Source organism: Tachyglossus aculeatus, chromosome X1 (assembly GCF_015852505.1).
Source record: "Tachyglossus aculeatus isolate mTacAcu1 chromosome X1, mTacAcu1.pri, whole genome shotgun sequence".
NCBI classification, from domain to species: Eukaryota; Metazoa; Chordata; class Mammalia; order Monotremata; family Tachyglossidae; genus Tachyglossus; species Tachyglossus aculeatus.
This window is the reverse complement of record NC_052101.1, coordinates 11,819,026-11,841,317: the sequence shown is the minus strand read 5'-3', so window position 1 is coordinate 11,841,317 and position 22,292 is coordinate 11,819,026. Positions and strand designations below refer to the sequence as shown.

The 22,292-nt window shown below is 39.4% G+C and overlaps 1 non-coding gene across 1 annotated transcript; it reads left to right on the top strand.

The window, feature by feature from the left end:
- Nucleotides 1-9,624: 9,624 nt before the first annotated feature.
- LOC119920641 lies at nt 9,625-9,762 on the top strand. Its single transcript, XR_005448372.1, has one exon. It is a non-coding gene; the product is annotated as a small nucleolar RNA SNORA7 (small nucleolar RNA).
- The last annotated feature ends 12,530 nt before the right edge of the window (nt 9,763-22,292 follow it).

Below are 22,292 nucleotides of genomic sequence, written 5' to 3'. Positions count from 1 at the left end.
AAGATAATGATTGTTCACATAATTTCTCCAAAGCAATTTCATGATAAAGACATTAATTTCCATTCCAGTTGTTTGGCCATTGTCTTTCAATATGCAAATTCTAAAAAAATAATAATAATTAGGGGCACATACTTGACAGGTCTGATTTATTTTTGGGGGAAAGAAGCTGATTATTGAAAGAGAAGATCCTCTCTTAGATACTATGCATTCTTTTCATGTGACTCCCTAATCATATTAGAGTATATTGAGACTAATTCTCTTGAGTGGCTCTGGGGTGAGTGAAGTTTTGCCCTCCTTAGAGTGCAGACAGGGAAGGGGAAGTAGATGGAGGGCCATCCTCATTTTACCACTGAAACCAATCTAAGCCTGGAGAACTATGGATGGAGCTCGATATTTTCTAGTTTTGGCCTAATCTTCCCTTCCAGAAGTCCAAGCATCTCCCATTCCCTTCTGCATAGCCCTGACTTGCTCCCTTTTCTCTGCCCCCCATCTCCCTTCCCCACAGCACTTAGGCATAGATCTGTAATTTCATTTATTTATGTTGATGTCTATTTGTATTGATATCTGTCTCCCCACCTCTGGACTGTGAGCTTGTTGTGAGCAGGGATTGTCACTCCTTATCACTGTATTGTACTTTCCCAAATTCTTGGTACAGTGCTCTGCACACAGTAAGCGCTTAATAAATGCGATGGAATGAAGGGCTTCTGGAAACTTCAGGAAGTCGTGCCAGGAATGCGCAGCAGATCAAGGAGACTGACCTGGGCTTCATGATTCCTTAATAGGTTGGGCCAGGTTTTCAGGACCATTCTTAGAATCGTGAGATGACTCTAGAAAATAAATGCAGAGAAGCAGCACGGTGTAATGGAAAAAGGACAGACCTGGGAATCTGTGGACCTGAATTCTAATCCCAGCTTCACCACTTTTATGGTGTGTGACCTTGGGCAAATCACTTAACTTTGCATGAACCACAGTACGTGCTTAACAAATACCATAATAAAAATGGTCTTAGCCCTCCACAGGAATCCTCATACATGTTCTGGAAAAGTAACTCTCCTACTAAACCAAACAGGAATACCTACAGCACAGTATAGGTCCCTTGGGGGTTACTGACCTCTTTGAAAGATGATATTAATGATAATAATAATAATATCTGTGGTATTGGTTAAGTGCCTAATGTGTAACAAGCATCGTACTAAGCACTGGGGTAGATACAAGCTAATCAGGTTGGGCGCAGTCCCTGTCTCACATTGGGCTCGCAGCTTTAATACCCATTTTATAGATGAGACACAGAGAAGCCAAGTGACTTGCCCAAAGTCACAAAGCAGAAAAGTGGCAGAGGGTGGGATTAGAACTCAGGTCCTTCTGATTCCCAGGCCCATACCTTACCCACTATGGAATGTTTTGTTCTGCCACTGGACCGGGACCTTCCGACCTGTGGGCCTGATAATGAGGAGTTCACAAATCTAAGATGGATGGCTGCTTTGCGGTGAATAGGTTGGTTTATGATGGTCACAGAAGCATCTTTATTTCCAGTGGATATTTGGGGAATAGTGCAACAGGTACACCAACTAGATATGAGGCAGTTAGAAGAAGATTTATTCTCCTTGAGCAGAGGCTTTGGGAAGACAGGGAAATTGAGACAGGTTTGAAAATAGCAACAGGCCCTTTGTCAACCTGGTGGAGGAAACCATTTGTGTACACAGTAAATTGTCATAGAAAGAACTATTCAATGACATTCACCTTAACTGCGATCACATACTGTTACCTTCAATAAAAAGAATAGCTAAATGTGCGTGCATTTTTGTGTGCACATATGTACCCATATGTACTTATGGGTCAGGGGCTGATAATAATAATAATAATAATAATGATGGCATTTGTTAAGCACTTACTATGTGCAGAGCACTGTTCTAAGCGCTGGGGGGGATACGAGGTGATCAAGTTGTCCCACGTGGGGCTCACAGTCTTAATCCCCATTTTACAGATGAGGGAACTGAGGCTCAGAGAAGTTAAGTGACTTGCCCAAGGTCACACAGCAGACATGTGGTGGAGCCAGGATTCGAACCCATGACCTCTGACTCCAAAGCCCGTGCTCTTTCCAATGAGCCATGCTGCTTCTCAGTTTCATTTTATAAGTAAACAGCTATAGTCTATCTTGAAATGTACTCCAGCTTAGAACTGAATCAACCGGGTAAAGATGGATACTAAATATCCCCTGTTAAGGAAAGCATGAAAACTTTCAATTAGTTATTAAACATGCCCACATAATCAATCCAATTGCTTTTTACATGAGTTCTACCAGCAGCATCTCTATAAGAATTATTAAACTAATTGTCCTAGAGAAACATTGGCTAGCTGTTGTTTTAATAGGATTTTTGCAAATTCTTTGTCCTAGGGAAGCAAGATTCTATCGTATGCATCAACAAAGTAGTGAGTGCATTAACTGAAAGGGAGTGCTTTGGAGTCCAAGCCAGTTTTGTTTCAGCTGAGAATAGGGGATTGATTTTTTTCTATGTGAACAGTGGAAGTAATCAAATAATATGTATGGTCGCAGTTGAAAATGCCCATTTTTGGTGCATTTAAACTATTGGATGGAGTGAAAATACTCCCGTCTCTTCATTCATTGCTCCCAAATGAACCGCAATTTCTGGATTTAGCAAATTACCCTTTATAAATATGAAAAAAATACCAACCTTCTTCCTCCAAGAAGCTACACAGGTGTTAAATTCAAAACGAAACCAAGTTCTTTTAAAAGAAATGTTTGAAAACCCTCTATCATCTGTGAACTTTCTAGGTACCTTTAAATTAACTGCCTGAACTAGAGGCATATAATAACCTCTATTGTATTTTTGAGAGGTGGAATAAATCCAAAAACAAAAATACTAGTCTTAGTGATGAGATGGATATACAGAAAGGTGTTGTCTCCATTTGAATCTTTTTCCCACTCTAAATCCAGACATCCTATGTTAGTCACATTCTAACACTCTGGTGCAGTCACATTGTGACTATATAAAAATGGATTTTTACAGCAGGAGGATTCTTGCAGACTAGATCACTCTTATCCTACTTTTGTTTAGACTAAAGTCAAGACATCATTTATTCACTTAAGGATACAGATGTTACATTTATTTCCTTGAAGTATTAAAAGACCTTTTCTTATTTTGCATTTCATTTTGCTGCTAGAAGAAGAGATTTTGTTCGGGAGGTTACTAAAGAAATATAATAATCTTCTGTGTCCAACAATCATTCTATCCCACAAATTATTTCAAATGTAACTGACCATAAAAGTAGAAGTGTGAGCCCATTGTTGGGTAGGGGCCATCTCTATATGTTGCCGATTTGTACTTCCGAAGCACTTGGTACAGTGCTCTGCTCACAGTAAGCGCTCAATAAATATGATTGAATGAATGAATAAATGAAGTGCCTTGTGTCTACACCTCCAATTGTCTTCCATTTTCATTCTTCAATAATGGAGAAGAAGCATTTCAAGAGACTAAATGTGTGTAGTTTCATTCTGGGGACCACAGTGCTTTCTGCCATTTTTCCTGGTTCACTTTTGTGAGTCCCAATCAATCAATCAATCAAATGGTATTTACTGAGCACTTACTATGTGCAGAGCACTGTACTAGGCGCTTGGAAGACTACAATACAACAAAGTTAGCAGACATGTTCCCTGCCCACAACTGTGGGGAGGCAGACATTAATATAAATGAGTAATCTACAATATACCATTTAAAGCCATGAAGTCCCCGTGGTTTTCTGAATAGAAGATGGACAAACCCCGGTGTTCGGGTAGGACACCTGGGAAGGGGAGAGGGAGGGTGAGAAATATTTTCTCAAGGAGAGTTGCCTGGGAAATGGACATTGGTTTATCATTTTGATTGCTTGAAAATGAAGTTTTAACATAAATGGAATCACAATGAACTATAACCATGGGATTGGTCTAATGATAATTGTTGGAGTACAAGGATAGTTCAGATCTTGGTTCTGACACTGCTATTCAGTCTTTCCTATCTAGTAATATCATATGGAAAGTATTAATAAAAATCAATCAGTACTATTTATTGAGTGCTTACAGTATGCAGAGCACTGTACTAAGCACTTGGGGAATATAGTGCAATAGACTTGGCAGACATGTTCTCTGCCCTTTAAACACGTAGTTTATAATCTAGAGGGAAAGTTAGACATTAAAATAAATTAAAGCTGTGTACATAACTCTTGTGAGGCGGAGGGTAGGCTAGATTATTTGTGACCTTTGAGAGGGTGGTTTCTGTGGAGTGAGGTGATGGAAGCCAGATTGGAGGGTGTCAAAAAGAGAACTGGAGGAGAGGAACCTGAGGCAGCAGAGTTAGATAACTCACTCAAGGAGTTTAGAGAGGCATGGTAGGAAGAAGATGGGCTGGCAACTGGAAGGAGCCATGGGTTAAGGGTTTTGGTTTCTTTTGGATAGGGAGACATGAGTGTGTTTGAAGGGATGTTTGAAAGGCTGATAACTACATGAGCCTCTTTGCTGACTTCCCTACCTCCTGTCTCTCCCCATTCCACTGTATACTTCGCTGTGCTGCCTTGATTTCCCTAACCAGATAGAATAGTGAAATGTGGCCTGGGGTGGTAGATACAGGAGGCGTGGAGATGACTGAGGAGGAGGATGCAGTATTTAAGAGGAGGAAAGATAAGTTTTTGGATTAGCATGGTGGCAATATGGATGAAGACAAAAGGAGGGATTTTAGAGATATTTTGAAGGTAGTAGAACCAACAGGATTTGGTGACAGATTGGATATCTGAGTAGAATGAGAGAGACGAGTTGAGAATAATGCCAAGGTTCTGGGCACTTGAGATAGTGAGGATGGTGGAGTTGTCTAAGGTGATGGAAAAGGCAGGGTGAGGATGTAGTTTGGATGAGAAGAGGAGGAAATCCTGTTTTGGATAAGTAAAATTTTAGATCTCAGGAGGATATCTAAATAGTTGTCCTGGAGGTAGGAGAAAATGAGAGACTGTAGAAGTAAAATTACTTATACTTTCCATAAATAAGTCAGTGTGATTTCATTACACATTTTGGATAGGATACTGTTGGGAAAATTAGTGATAAGGATCCTAACCGTCCTACAGTGCAATAGTGTGCAATCTGATGTCAGAAGAAAGGATTCATTTAGGCACAAGGAATTGGCCAAAGCATGATTATTCATTCATTCATTCAATCATATTTATTGAGCGCTTACTGTGTGCAGAGCACTGTACTAAGAGCTTGGGAAGTACAAGTTGGAGGCATATAGAGACGGTCCCCACCCAACAACGGGATCACAGTGTAGAAGGGGGAGACATACAACAAAACAAAACACGTGGACAGCTGTCAAGTCGTCAGAATAAATAGAATTAAAGCTAAATGCACATCATTAACAAAATAAATAGAATAGTAAATATGTACAAGTAAAATAGAGTAATAAATTTGTACAAACATATATACAGGCGCTGTGGGGAGGGGAAGGAGGTAGGATGGGTGATGGGGAGAAGGAGAGGAAAAAAGAGGAAAATGAAAAAAATCATATGATTATCATAATATGAGGGCTTTCTTCCACATGGGGTTTGACAGGAACAAAAAACTAAATGTTAAAATTAGTTCTTCAATAGCAGCATCTGCTAGATACAAACGAAAATTTCTAGCCTGTATCTGCATATAGTCAACAAAGTGGACCAAGTAAGAAAGACTAATTTCCTGATTTCTTCAAGGCCTAGGGTGATCTATTATTTTCTAAAAAGATTTCTTGCTTGTTCTGCCTGCCTTTGAATTCCAAGCCCATCCAGTTCTCTCTAACATGAAGACCACCTCCTCATAAGCTCACCTCCTCCAGGAGGCCTTCCCAGACTGAGCCCCATCCTTCCTCTCCCCCTCCTCCCCCTCCCCATCCCTCCCGCCTTGCCTCCTTCCCCTCCCCACAGCACCTGTATATTTGTATATATGTTTGTACATATTTATTACTCTATTTGTACATATTTATTCTATTTATTTTATTTTGTTAATATGTTTTGTTGTGTTCTCTGTCAACCCTTCTAGACTGTGAGCCCACTGTTGGGTAGGGACCACCTCTATATGTTGCTGACTTGTATTTCCCAAGCGCTTAGTACAGTGCGGTGCATACAGTAAGCACTCAATAAATATGATTGATTGATTGATTGACCACAGGCTTGCATAATCCCACATAAAATAAAAATTGCTGATTACAGGAACACAACTTTTTCTGTACCGTATTGTACTATACCCAGACAGATAAGCACTGTCACAGGAAATTTCTGCGGTCACTTTTCAGCCACAGCACGTGGTGAAACTACCGATTAAGGCAGACCTAAGGGTCTATTTTTCCTTGTCATCAAGCTATAGGTAGCATTAATTCTCTGAAAACGTTAGCACCTGGAGTCCTGCTTCTCTTTATCCCAAAGGAACAACGAGGTGACTTAGGAAGTTGGACTGCTGTAGCAGATATTAAATCAGATGCCTGGTGACTTGTGAGAGAACATCATTGATTTCCTCTTTTGGAGGGGGTGGATGGGGAGCAGCAGCAACACTATCGGGAAATTTAAGATTAAGTCATCACGGAAGCCTCACTCCAGAAAGGCCTTTCTAGTGGTCTTCTAGACTGTGAGCCCACTGTTGGGTAGGGACTGTCTCTATACGTTGCCAACTTGTACTTCCCAAGTGCTTAGTACAGTGCTCTGCACACAGTAAGCGCTCAATAAATATGATTGAATGAATGAATGAATGAATGGTCCTGCTACTATGGCCATCGGCTTTGCTTTGTGTGCCCTCAAGTGTATCTTTAAACTCTACATTTGGGCTTACTGACAATTGTTTTCTTTAATAATAATAATCATGATGGCATTTGTTAAGTCCTTATTATGTGCCAAGCACTGTCTCTAAGCGCTGGGGTAGGAACAAGATAATCAGGTCAACCCACATGGGGCTCACAGTCTTAATCCCCATTTTACAGATGAGGTAACTGAGGCCCAGAGGAGTTAAGTGACTTGCCCAAGATCACACAGCAGATAAGTGGCGGAGCCAGGATTAGAACCCACATGCTCTGACTCCCAAGCCCGGGCTCTTTCCACTAAGCCAAAATTATTATTGAATGATGGTATATCATCTTTTAAAATAAAAGCTAATACTGAAGGTATATGCACATATAATTATAATAATAATAATGGCATTTAGCATGGAATGGAGAAAGGGTTACACTTCACATGCAGGAATTTTTACCATACCTATTCCATGAGATAAGATCTCCTCATTAGTGACAGTAGTGAAAAAATGAAAGAAAATTGTATGCATATATGTTTACATATACATTGTAGGTAGATATGGGTAGATAGGTAGATAGATAGATATATAACTGTTGCTATTCTTGATCCTCCCTCTTGGAATCCAGGCTTCCGGAGTAACTTGAAGCATTGATCTTTAAAAATTTGGACTCTTCCTAGAGCTGCTAGCTTTGCAAGAGCCTTGGGGGTCAGAGCGTCTTTAGCACAGGGCAGGACGGAATCTATATTATTGTTTAGTAATTAGCTTTTCTGCCTACCTATTATCATTTCAATTTCCCTTTGCTCTTTCCTTGATTAAGTCTTCCCTACTTAATGAATTGCATTTTCAGCTTCTCTTGTTCCTGACTGGTTTCCTGGTGCCTTTGGGAAACTGCTGAAGTGGCATTATTATAAGTGTCAACTGGATTAGAGACGGTATCCTCCAGGGCACCTGGAAGGTTCCCGCACAGGATTCCCCTCAGTTGTTAACGCAGGCAGCGGATTCTAGGAAAAAATAAACAAGGGAAACTTCTATATGGACCCAATCTCTCTTCCTGATAACTTAGAGGGAACAGTGAATTTCTTGGTTTCAGGTTTTCCTCAAAAGGGCATCTTTACTTATATTCATTAATTCATTCAATAGTTTTTATTGAGTACTTAATGTGTGCAGAGCACTGTACAAAGCACTTGGAAAGTACAATTCAATGACAAATAGAGACAATCCCTACCCAACAATGGGATCACAGACCCAAAGTAAGTACCCAGATTTAATTCCATATATATATATATATATATATATATATGATTGTTACAGAGATATACACATGAATGGATATATATGATACTACACTGCCACCCTACTCTTTGACAGGCTGTCAAAGGATGATGATGGCATTTGTTAAGCACTTAATATGTGTCAAACACTGCTGTAAGAGCTGGGATAGATATGAACTAATCAGGTTTGACATGGCTCCTGTCCCACATGGGGCTCACAGGCTTCATCCCCATTTTACAGTTGAGATAACTGAGACACAGAGAAGTTAAGTGACATGCCCAGGATCACACAGCAGAAGTGGCGGGCTTGTTCTCTATCCATGTTGCTTGCAGGATGTGCTGTCCTTCTTCATTTAGTTTTCTGTTTTCTCATCTATTTTGGCATCACTGGCCTCTATGTTGCCTAAGTAACATAGTTCATAGTATTTAGGTCTGAGTGGCCAATATCCATTTTTGGTTTGAGTGTGTAAATTTGACACATTGCTTTGGTTTTCTGTAGAATGAATGTCAGCCCATTATGCCTGGCTAATTCAGTGAAGCAGTTTACAACCTCTTTTCATGTCTTCAATCAGTGGTATTTCCTGGAGCACTTAGTGTTTGTAGAACACTGTACTAAGCTCTTAGGGGAGTACAATTTAGGAGGTAGACATGATACCTGTCTTCAAGGAGATTTCAATATTTTTGGGGGGAATGGGCTTCACAGATGCAGCGTCTGCATACTTGTAAAGGAATACCAAGATGACAGCTACCTAAATAAACACTTAGATACATAAGATCACAGATAATCAATCAGTCAATCAATCATATTTATTGAGCACTTACTGTGTGCAGAGCACTGTACTAAGCACTTGGGAAGTACAAGTTGGCAACATATAGAGACCGTCCCTACCCAACAGTGGGCTCACAGTCTAAAAGGGGGAAACAGAGAACAAAATCAAACATACTAACAAAATAAAATAAATAGAATAGATATGTACAAGTAAAATAAATAGAGTAATAAATATGTACAAACATATATACATATATACAGGTGCTGTGGGGAAGGGAAGGAGGTAAGACGAGGGGGATGGAGAGGGGGACGAGGGCGAGAGGAAGGAAGGGGCTCAGTCTGGGAAGGCCTCAATCAATCAATCAATTGTATTTATTGAGCGCTTACCATGTGCAGAGCACTGTACTAAGCACGGAGGAGGTGAGCTCTCAGTAGGGCCTTGAAAGGATAAAGGATGCAGACATACATAGATGCCATCATAGGGATGTGAGGAACTTACATATTAGTTTAGAGGCAAGCCTAGCTGATCTGAAGTAGGGTCACTTTGTCACAGGACAAAGACATCATTCAAAGAATCAAAAGGTTAATCTTGGTGACACGAGGGTTAATCGGCTTTCCAAGGTTGAGTGCAGTATTCATTCATTCATTCACTCAATCGTATTTATTGAGCACTTACTGGGTGCAGAGCACTGTACTAAGCTCTTGGGAAGTACAAGTTGGCAACATATAGAGATGGTCCCTATCCAACAATGGTGGACTCACAGTCTAGAAGGTGCGGAGTAGAAGTGTTACCCTTCTCAGGGTCGCACCTGGAGAGTTTCCAGTACTTTCCCAGTCTCGACTACAGGAGGGAGAATCAAGCAGAGGCCTACCAATTCCACTCCTAGCTTGGGCAGTGGCTAGCAAGTGGAAGGAGATCTGCTACAAGTCAAAACTCCCCTGTGCTGGGCAGCAGCGACATGGGAGAGAGTTGAGGGCGGAGGCTCGAGTTTACTAGTGGAAGGAGGCAAAGTTAAACCACTTCCATATTTTTACCAAGAAAACTAAGGATCCAATACCGGAAAGATTGCAGATGGAGTTGGGGTGTTCTGGGAGAGATGTGTCCATGGTGTCTCTGTGGGTTGGAGACAACTCGACGTCATAAGGCAAGGCAAGAAGTCAATACTTTTACTTATTGTCCTTGGTCGAGATCAGTATTTCAATAAAACCTGGGAATGTTTGTCATTTCCAGGCATCAAAGAATAATTTTCCAAGTTCTCATTAGGCAGTCACATTGCTGAGTTGGTTTATCTTTTCCTTTTGATACTCTTTCAAGGCAGAGGCGGCACAACAACCAGAAATATGTGCTTATTTTTTGGTTTAAAGGATTTCCTTTCATATCTCTGATCACACAATGTTTAGTTACCTTTTGCAGCAGCAGCTCATTGTTGACTCTGAGATTAACCTTCTGTAGCTTGATATACGAAGATCCAACATAACACTTGAATCGTGGGAACAGAATTGGTAGGAGACCGTAGCTTCTGTGATTTATACAGAAAAAAGGACTCTCTTTAAATGAAATAAATAAATACATAATAAATAAAATTTAAATTTATTTAAATTTAGTATTAATGTGGGATTGTGTGGTTGCACTGGTTGTGTTCCCATTGTAAAAATGTAGTTGTTGCTTTTTCTTAAATTCAATGAGGCTGAAAATCAAAATTTATACAAAGGCAGAAAGGTAGGAAAAAAAACAGGGAGTCAATCAGTGGCACCTACAGTGTTTAGTAGACAGTAACCATTCAATAAATACCACTGACTGATTGGAATTTGAGTGTTTATTTTGTGTAGAGCACCGTACTGTGCTTTTGGGAGAGATAGATTCAGACTGGAAAACAGACTGATTGAAAGTAAGTAACCACTGCATGCCAATGACTATTAATGAACTGATCCCTAAGAGGGTAAATAAAAAAATAATTCACTCATGAGTTTAGGAATGAAATTTCAGGGCAATTCATTAAAGCACTTCTTTAATGTTCTGAATTTGAGCTCTCAACAAATAATTCTTATGATAGAATGTTAGTGTAGTCTTATAACATGCAGTAATAATAATAATAATAATAATAATAATAATGATGATGATGGCATGTATTAAGTGCTTACTATGTGCAAAGCACTGTTCTAAGCGCTGGGGAGGTTACAAGGTGATCAAGTTGTCCCACAGGGGGCTCACAGTTTTAGTCCCCATTTTACAGATGAGGGAATTGAGGCCCAGAGAAGTGAAGTGACTTGACCAAAGTCACACAGCTGACAATTGGTGGAGACGGGATTTGAACCCATGACCACTGACTCCAAAGCCTGTGCTCTTTTCACTGAGCCATGCTGCTTCTCTAGTAGTAAGGAGATGTGGCAGCAATGATACTGTCAATTTTCCCAGTGAAATACATCACCAGTAACTGGGGATTAAACCTTCTCCAAATCATCAAGATTATTCTAATATCTTGAATTTCCTAAAATGAATTTTTGAATTATGCATTAATAATAAGTAGTGACAATTATGATATTTGTTAAGTGCTTACCATGTGCCAGGCACTGTACTAAGTGCTGGCGTGGATACAGGTAAATCAGGTTGGACACAGTCCCTGTCCCACGTGGGGCTCACAGTCTTAATCCCCACTTTACAGATGAGGCAACTGAGGCACAGAGAAATGAAGTGACTTGTCCAAGGTCACACAGCAGACAAGTGGCAGAACCGGGATTAGAACCCATGACCTTCTTATTCCCAGGCCTGTGCTGTATTCACTATGCCGTGTTGATTTCCTTGTGTTCTTGTGAACTCACGAGCCTGTGTTTTCAGGTTTACCATGCCGTACTGTGTTAATTTTGAATAACTCTGAAGCATTGTGGAACCATCTAACCCATTTTTTGGGAAAATGTAAGCATACACCTTCAATTTGGAAAATCCTACTCTGCCTAAAAAATTATCTTGCTATTACACTTGCAAAGACAGTTCCTTTGGTGACAGAATAAGGTTTTATTTTCAATTAGCTTTTATCAAATTGCTTTCATTTATATTTAATTTTAATTGAGTTAGATCCTAATGAGGTAGTAGATTATTTCTGTTTAAAACAAACTGCCAGAAAGACTTTAAAATTCATTGTGCATTCAGATTACTGAGGGCAGCTACATTAATAGAATAGTGAGAGTTTCTAAAAAGAGAATTAAGGGGAGAATACCTTTTTGCTTCTCCTAAATAGAAGATGTGTGTGAAGGTTAATTTTAATGGAAAATCACTTTTCTCTAATGCAGATATATTAAAATTTCATTGAAATGGAAAGCAATACACTGAGCTGATTTGCAGTTCACCATTTTGAATTATTACACCTATATTTCTTCTTTCATCCAAAGACTCTACCCAGAAAATGCTTCATCAAGGCACTCTACCTACAGAAGGTTGGGGGCAGAAAAGAAATTTCAAAATATCACTTTTCTGGTTCACCAAATTCGGACGACGGTGGAAATGAAAATGGGTGTGCGTTTAAGGATTATTTTCATTGTTTAGAACTTGAAAATTCAGAGAATACTAGGTTAACAAAGGAGGGATCCAAAACATTAATGGAGGATTTTTTTTTTTTGAGTTGGTCTAACCCACCCCTCCTAGTATACCTTCAAAGATCACTTGTTTTAGTCTCCAGGAGCAGTAACGATGTTGTAGGATCTTTCACACATTCTTACACATTAAACTCAAAAGCCTGTGACCTGGAAGTCATTGGTTCCAGGAGCCCATCTTTTACCCGGAGAAAGAAGTGTGTCCTTTTAGAGGCCTGGTTTTTTCAGGTGGGATGGGGGTGAAGAAAATTCCAGGAAAGCTTACTGTTATTATGAACTACAATCCTCTTATTGGTAAAGACTGTGTCTGCCTCGAGTCTGCTGTGTAACCCTGGGCAAATCACTTAACTTTTCTATGCCTCAGCTACTTCATCTTTAAAATGGGGATTACAACTGTGAGCCCCATGTGAGATAGCCCCTTCCTTCCTCTCCCCCTCGTCCCCCTCTCCATTGCCCCATCTTACCTCCTTCCCTTCCCCACAGCACCTGTATATATGTATATATGTTTGTACATATTTATTATTCTATTTATTAATGTATTTATTTTACTTGTACATATCTATTCTATTTATTCTATTTTGATAGTATGTTTGGTTTTGTTCTCTGTCTCCCCCTTCTAGACTGTGAGCCCACTGTTGGGTAGGGACTGTCTCTATATGTTGCCAACTTGTACTTCCCAAGCACTTAGTACAGTGCTCTGCACACAGTAAGCGCTCAATAAATACGATTGATTGATTGAATGATAAGGACTGTATCCAATCTGACCCCTCTAGGCTGTAAGCTTGTTGTGGTGAGGGAATGTGTCTGGTATATTGTTGTGTTGTACTGTTCCAAGCGCATATTACAGTGAGTGCTTGATAAATATGCTTGATTGATTGGCAAAGTTCCCCATTCGATCAGATAAGCTTCCACTTTATCTTGCCACCTCATCCATTGTTTGAGAAATTTTAAACACACCAGCATTGGCCGAATGACAAGGGGCTGGAGCTGAGGAATAGGGAGGTGGAACAGTTAATGAGCTTGGCTTCTACCTTCTCCAAGAATGGCCTCTCTGTTCTCTCCACTTCCTGTGTGGCCTGATGTTGGAATAGACTGTGAACTCCTTGAGGTCAGTTTTGTTATCCTGTACTCTCCCAGGGGATTAGCACGGTGCTCTGCAAGCAGTGAGAACTAATTAATGGGATTGATTTATTAATTGAATGACTCCCCCTGAGCTACCAGGATGGCTGTCACTTTGGTTTTTCTTCACACTCTTCCTCTCCATCTGGGCAGCTGTGGCAGCAGCAGCATTGCTAGCCTGGTCAAGAGGAGGTGAGAGTGGTGGTGTGAGGAGATTCATTCATTCAATCATATTAACTGAGCACTTACTGTGTGCAGAGCACTGTACTAAGTACTTGGGAAGTACAATGAATTGTGCGTGTGCCCACAGAATGGCAAGGATGGAGAAGGATACTAATTTTGATTTTTCAGAAACATTCTATTTCTACCTTGGTCTCTGTTATTCACTATGATTTTGCTATTTCCTGGGAATAAGGGGTTTTATCAAACTTCACCGAATTTATCTCTCTGTATCTCTCTCACCCTTTTCCTCTGCTACTCTATCTCTATTCTTCTCTGTCAATCCATCTATCTATCCATCTATCTATGTGTCATGCCCTTCTTCCTTCCCGGAACATTTTCCCCCTTAATATCGGACAGGCCACCATTCTCTGCATCTTCTTAGCCCTAACAGAATTTTATTTTCTCCAGGATGAAAGACCCATCTGGAAATTTACCAGGGCTTTTACCTCACCCTAGCCAAGAGATGCAGGCTGAGGAGTTCCTTACTCCCTTGTCTTATCTGATAAACTGGAGTAGACATGAATATCAATGATTGAATGAAATTTCCTGGATCCACCTGGATTGAGTGCTTGATTCACCGCTATATCAGAGAGAAATTCCTACTCATTGACTTTAAAGCATTCAATCACCTTGCCCCCTACTATCTTACCTCACTGAATTCCTACTGCAACCAAATACCATCACCTACGAATGCCGAACTACTCACTGTACCTCAGTCTCATCTACCTCCCCACTAAGACCTTGCATACATCCTCCCTCTGGCCTGAAATTCCCTCCCTCTTCATATTGAAGAAACAATCCCTGTCTTATCCTTCAAAACCTTATTAAAATCCCAAGTCCCCCAAGAGGCCTTTCCCAACAAAGACCTAATTTCCCTTCTCCCTTCTGTGTCACTTGGATTTGTACCCTTTTTTCACCCCACCCTCAGCTTCACAACACTTTTATACATACCTGTAATGTATTTTAATGTCCGTCTTCCCCTCCGGACTATAACCTCCTTGTGGGCAGCGCTTAGAACAGTGCTTTGCACATAGTAAGCACTTAATAAATGCCATTATTATTACTATTATGTCTACCAACTCTTTAGTCTTTGTCCTCTCCCAAGCACTTAGCTGTTTTGCACACAGTAAAACTCAATTGATATGATTCATTGATTGATTTATTGCTTCACTGTTTACCCATACTGGTCTGCGTGTTACTATTTCTTAGGCATATTTCTGATTGGTTCATACAAAAGTAAGAGAAGCAGCGTGGCTCAGTGGAAACAGCATGGGCTTGGGAGTCAGAGGACTTGGGTTTTAATCCTGCTCCATCACTTGTCTGCTGTGTGACCTTGGGCAAGGCACTTAACTTCTCTGTGCCTCAGTTCCCTCATCTGTAAAATGGGGATTAAGACTGTGAAGCCCCATGTGGGACAACCTGATTACCCTTGTATCTACCCCAGTGCTTAGAACAGTGCTTAGCACATAGTAAGTGCTTAACAAATACCATTATATATATATATATATATATATGTATATATATATATATATATATATATATATATACATATATAAATATTTATTGAAGTGGGGCTTTTGAATTTTATCCAGCCATTGGCCATGACCACCTGACATTTCATTTTTTTTGTTTGTTTTTCCTCATCCCTTCCCTGGTCATCTTCCCCTTGTCCTCTTGAATGATAATTCTGGAATCTTCCTTTGAAGGCTTAGGAATACAATTTAAATTTCTAGAGATCATGCAACAGAAATCCCATCTCTTTATACTCAAAGCTTCTAGAGCTTGAATATCCATCTAAAATTAGCGTATGGCAAGATAACCCTTCTTATATTTGTAAATCACACCTTGTAAATCACACTTTGGTGGATGGAATGTTAATGTTTCCTGATTTGGAAGGGCCCAATGTGTTGGAAGAGGAAGATCAATATGATTGCAAATTACTTTGCCAAAGAAAGTGATCTTAAATTAGAATGAAAAGGTGATTTCTTGGAAGCTTTTATACCCATCTTCTAGCTCAGCTTTGCTTATTATGTATAAAAATTAAGAGTATAGCAAATTTCTCTAAAAGCAGCAATTTTTCACAGATACATATTCACAGGATCAGTTTAAATACCATGATAAATTAAATACTTGGATTATTGTGGTGATAACTGATGTTAATGGCCAGTTAGTTAGCAAATGGTCTTTTTGCACTAAATAAATGCCCTTTTATTATGTCTCAAAGTCATTGGCATGGAGAATCTCCTGCATTCTTTTATATATATATATATATATATATATATATATATATATCCCAGATAGCATCTGTTAATTAAACAATGAATTATACTAATCTATACTAATTAAAATTTTACAACTTTAAGGTTTATAGGTGTGATTGTCTTTCATTGGGCTTGAGAATTTAATATTAATTATTTCAAATAAAGAACATGGCAATAATTGATCAGGTACACAGAATGAAATTGCAGGATATAATTCTTTGCTTGTGCATAAGGAGGAATATATAATAATAATAATAATATTTGTTAAGCACTTATGTGTCAAGCACTGTTCTAAGTGCTGGGGTAAGGTAATCAGGTTGTCCCACGTGGGGATCTCAGTCTTAATCCCCATTTTAAAGATGAGGTAACTGAGGCACAGAGAAGTTAAGTGATTACCCCAAGTCACACAGCTGATAAGTGGTGGAGTCAGGATTAGAACTCATGACCTCTGACTCCCAAGCCCAGGCTCTTTCCACTAAGCCACACTGCTTCTCTTGCTCTAGTCTTAAATAAGAAAAAAGAGAATTGTGTGGATTTCTGAAACATTATATCTTCCAAGACATTAAGAATTGGCTTCAAAACCAAAGCAAACCTGGATTTTATGAGCCACTAAAATCTGATAGTTGAGAATGAAAATATAGTTTTCCATTGAAAATCATTCTCTGCTTTTGCAACACTCTCTTTAGATTTCTTTTTTGGTCTCTCAGCCTTTATCAGCATGTGGGAGGGCATTATTGATACATCATCATTCTTAATCTCATAGTGACTCTGACAGAGATACAATTCTAATCTGGGTAAACCATTTGGTATAACACATACTAACCCCATTTTTGTCAGAATCAAACAGATATTTTATTTCTCGTTGCTGAATATTTCAAATTAAGGATCGCAAATCACCTGAGTGTGGTCCTTTGTCATATCTTAATTATTGCAAATACTTAATTATCTGTTTGGATGCAAGGAAAAAGTGTTTTATTCTAAGTTCCTCCTTTTTCTAGGAAAGATGCATCTTATTTCCTGGAATTGTTCCTTTCATATCCTCAAACAGCAAGATTATCAACTTTCTGTCAAACGTTCTCCATTCTGTTCTTCAAGTCAAATTCATTTTGGGGGTTTTGTTTCAGTATTTTCATTTCAAATAAACTTGCCTAGGAAAAAGTTTCATTCACAGAATTCACTGCTTCGCCCTTCTGATATGTTAAGATTTCATTTACTTCTAAAATATTCTAAAATGGGAGTATTTAAAGGTCAGTTTATAAAATTTATGACTGTTCCTGTTCTTTCTCATAGGCAACCTTAAAAAACATAAATCACATCAAATGTATAAACTCCCTTAACATCGATTACTACCAGAGATTATCTTGTCAGCTGTGCTTGGCCAAGACAATGGAAATTTCCCATTCACTATCAGTTGTGTCCATTGAATTATTTTTTTTCTTACTGTGCCTTCCCCCAATACCTCCTGCTCCCTCTGTTATTCACTGCCCCTCTCTTCAGTCACCTCTCCTCCTCTAAACCTATGTTCTAGTCCTGATTACCCTTCTCCCACCCTTGACTTCCTCATTCATACTTCTAAACTTCAAATCCACTCTTTTTTGTCACACAGCTCTGTGGTCTAGTGGAAAGTGCTCAGTGGACCTGTGTTCTCGTCCCTGCTATGACACCTCCTTGCTGGGTGAACTTGGGCTGAGTTACTGATGATTATGATGATGATGATGGTATTTGTTAATTCCTTACTATATGCCAAGCACTGTTCAAAACACTGAGGAACATACAAGGTAATCAGGTTGTTTCATGTGAGGCTCACAGTTTTATCCCCGTTTTGCAGATGAGCTAACTGAGGCTCAGAGAAGTTAAGTGACTTGCCCAAGGTCACACAGCAAACAAGCAGTGGAGACTGGGTTAGAACCCATGTCCTCTCACACCCAAGCCCGTGCTCTTTCCGTTATTAATTCAATCGTTATTTATTGAGTGCTTACTGTGTGCAGAGCACTGTACTAAGCACTTATTTATTCATTCATTTAATCATATTTATTAAGCGCTTATTGTATGGAGAGCACGGGACTAAGCATTCGGGAAGCACAAATCATCAACATATAAAGATGGTCCCTAGCAAACAACGGGCTCACAGTCTAGAAGCATTAAGCTGTACTGCTGAATAATATCTGAATAATACTGAATACTCTGTACTCACTGAATAATACTTACTGAATAATATCTCACCGAACTTCTCTATGCCCTAGTTTCATCATCTTTAAAATGGGGGTTCAAATACCTGCTTTCCCTTTTACTTGGACTATGAGCCCCATGTGAGGTTGGGACTGTGTCCAACCTGATTATTTGGAAAAAAAAAACACAGCCTTTAGTACAGGGTGTGACATATAATAAGTGCTTATCACTATTAGCTCCATTGTTCCAAACCTAGCTTCGTCTTGAAAAACAAAACAAACAAACAAACAACAAAAACCTAACTCCATATTACTTAACTGTGTCAAATCACTGCTGAACTGGTTCTCTGCCCAGCCCACTTTTTCCAGGATTTCCAAATCTGCAGGACAGTAGGGACACATTTTTGACAGAACAACTGTTCAAATTAAAGTAGAAGGTGACTGCAAACTCATGTGTCCAAACTGATTTTCCCCAATACTTAATAAACACACATGGGAAGCACTGAAATGTCAGAAAAAAAGTCTCGTGTGGCCAATGAGACACCTTCGGGCTTGGCCATTTTGTGGAAAAAAAAGGCTACATCATATTTTCATGCTTAGCAATTACAGTACCTGGTACTGTATTCTCTTTTGACTCCTTTTCTCCTGTTCCTTATGAAGCTTTTGCTTGAAGAAAACCATTCCCTTCTTGATGACAATCTTCCAGTCACTCCCAGTTTTCTGAGGGTTGCAGTAGTCTGAGGCCTCAGACTATTTTAGCTGAAATAGCTAAAATAATTCTCGTGCATGAATCGAGTGCGACCGTAGGTTAGCAAGTTTTCTACCCAGTAAACCATTTTAACTACTGAACTTACTGTAAAACTCAAGAATAATTCTGGTACAACTACCATAACATAAGTAATTATTGGAGTGACATTTCATCTTTAGATAGTTGAAAAAAATCAAATTGTTTAAAAATTTGAGAAATTATTCCTCTGATTTCAAAGCAATATTAAATTGCCAACCCAGTTTACTTCGGTTTTCTCAAGTTTTCTTACCAATCGCCCTCTTAAATTTGACCCAGATGAGTTTTGTTTAAAGAATTCGGCAGTGAATTCAATTTTTGCTCCATTAGCATTTATGGTGCAACTCAGTTTTTATTCCATAACACTTTGATTTGCAATTTCTTGATAAATGTTCATTAATAATGCCCAGGAATGTTGTTTTGGCAAACTGTTAAAACAACCCCTTGTTTTGTTTTGTTCTAACATAGAGCATAATCCTCCTGCCTCCAGCATCAGAAATTCTTCCTCTTGATCACTAATGTTCCGGGGCTTCTCTGATTTGAAACATGTGGTAAATACCAATGGTTTTATTGCTGGAAAAGAGCACCACTGTTCCTTCTTTCAATCTCAAAAGAACCTTCCTTTTTCTTCTTAATTAGGAAGCTTGATGTGTGTGCGTCAGGGGGTCATTTTTATATTTAGAATTGTTTATCCTGAAATGATTGCATGGAAGTGGTTCCAATTTTCATCATGAATCCTTAGCAGGAATCCTCCAATTTTCTTAAAAAAGCTCTCTTCCATCAGAATTGTCCTCCATGTTACCTAACAGAATACAAAAACCCAAGTCTCTTATTCCATTTTTGGTGAATAAGAAATGTTGAGTTATGTAGGCACCTTTAAGGCTGCAAGCGGCATTGAAATTGAAAGACTGAAGACACCTTTAAATATTTGACACGAAACAGCAGGTACAGTGTCCTAATTGAAAATAGATGAAGGTTGTGTTCCCCTAAAAACCTGTAACTGTTTTTCATTTTTTTAAAAAACACACAAAGGCTAAACATTCACTTTTGTTTTGAAATTGTGCCAAGCTTTGGGTTTCTTATGACCTCTACCCCGGGGATTTGAACAGTGCTTGACACATAGAAAGCACGTTAACAGATACCATCATTATTATTCATCCACTCTGGTCTGGGTGTTTAATACTCTTTTTTTTCTTATTGTAGCTTCTGTCCTGGGCCAATGTGAAAGCGCCATTGGAAGGTTCTATGGACACTGCTGTGTTATCTTTTAAAAAACATTTTCACACCCTGAGTTCTCTTCTTGAATTCACCAAACACCCACCGGGTTGCCTCCTGTCAATTTGACCTGCCAACACGGCTCAGACTGCGCAGGTCCTGTTGAGTTCAGATTTGATCCCACCTCTAAGTGTCAGCAGGTGCGATCATTGTAAGGAACTGAGGCAGGGAATCACTGCCGTCAGAGAGGTAGGAGAAATGACACGTGCAGTCCAAGACAGGCTTTCCATCAGCACCCATTGCTGTCTGGCCCCTATGCCTCTCTGGAAAGATACAACCAACTTAGGAACAGGCAAGATGCCATCTTGACAGATGGGCCCCGAATGTAGCCAAGATACCAGGTACTTTGTGCATCAAGTGTCTTCGCTAAGAGTTTGAGTCTTAGCCAGAAATATTCAAATAACAGTCTGTCTCAATCCTGGACACGATAGTTGGGATGGCATAATTACTTCTTTGCTGCTGTGTCCCGTTAACCTTCATGTCTTTAAAATAACTTTCACAGCTAGGTGAAAATATTGCACATTCATGGATTGGGGGTAAGACAAAGTACAATAGTGCTGTCATAAACTATGCATGCTCCTCACTGTCCTTTCTATTCATTCATTCATTCAATCATATTTATTGAGCACTTACTTTGTGCAGAACACTGTACTAAGCACTTGGGAAGTATAAGTTGGCAATATATAGAGATGGTCCCTACCCAACAACGGGCTCACAGTCTAGAAGGTGGAGACAGGGAACAAAACAAAACATGTTTCCAGGCTGGATGGCATCAATTCAGTTCATTCATTCATTCATTCATTCAACCGTATTTATTGAGCACTTACTGTGTGCAGAGCACTTTACTAAGCGCTTGGGAAGTACAAGTTGGCAACATACAGAGATGGTCCCTACCCAACAGTGGGCTCACAGTCTATGAAAGTACTCTTTTCTGTAACTTCAATGTCTGCCAAACCCATGCCCATTTTTGATGCCAATTTTCTCTTCAAACTGTTTTGACTATGGGTAGGCAAAACTGACCTTCTAGGAAATTGTAGAATCAGTTCCCCAAATCCCTGTAGTTGAGACATTTGTGTCTACATTTGGGCAGGAAATTATAGCAATATATACTATTTCACTTTTACCGAGTGTTTTTCCTTGGATAACTATTGATTTTATGTCATCTTCTTCTTCTTTCTCTTTTTCTTGTTCCTGTTCTTCTTCTCCTTGTTCTTGCTCTTGATCTTTTCCTTGTTCTTGTCCTTTCTTTTTTCTTCCTCCTTACGTCTTTTTTTCTTCTTCATATTCTTCTTTTTCTCCTTCTTTTGTCCTCTTTCTTTTTATCTTCATGTCTATCTCCTTCTCTATCCTTTTTCTTCTTTCTTTATTTATAACAAAATTACATACAGCACCGTACTAAGAACCGGAAAAAAATAGAAGACATAGAACCTGGCTCACAATCTGAATGGGAATGGGAGGGCAGATATATAGGGTAGTAAATAATGAGAAAATTTATCAATAATAATTTCAGAAAATGCAGCATATTTCTACTTGGAAGGAATAGTCTTCAGGCTCCTCTCCACTCCAGGAACACCATCCCGGTTCAAACCTGCCACACTCTTCATCATCTATTGCATAATGAAGAAGTTTGCTGCTTCTCCACTATACTCCAATGGGAAACCTCTTTTCTTTGAAAAGATAGGTGGGGCAGAAGGGTCTTGCGGACTTACTGATACTTGATCTCAAATGAGTATAGCCTTCTACCACCCCGCTCTAGATTTCAGAGGTAGGCATTTTAGGATCTCTTAGCATTGGGAGCAAAGGGAGGCTAATGGGAGGCTAATAAGGTTAGTTTCCAAATAGAAATTTATGCTGAGGAATTCAGACAATTACTCAAGAAGTCCTCGATAGTCCTAGTTTGGAAAATCCTGCAAACCACTCTTCTGGCTTATTTTCAGTGTGGGATTTCTAAGACACATTTCTACTATGAGAAGTGACATGACAGTAGAAGAAGCAGCAAAGGAGTCAGAAAGTCATGGATTCTAATCTCAGCTCTGCCACTT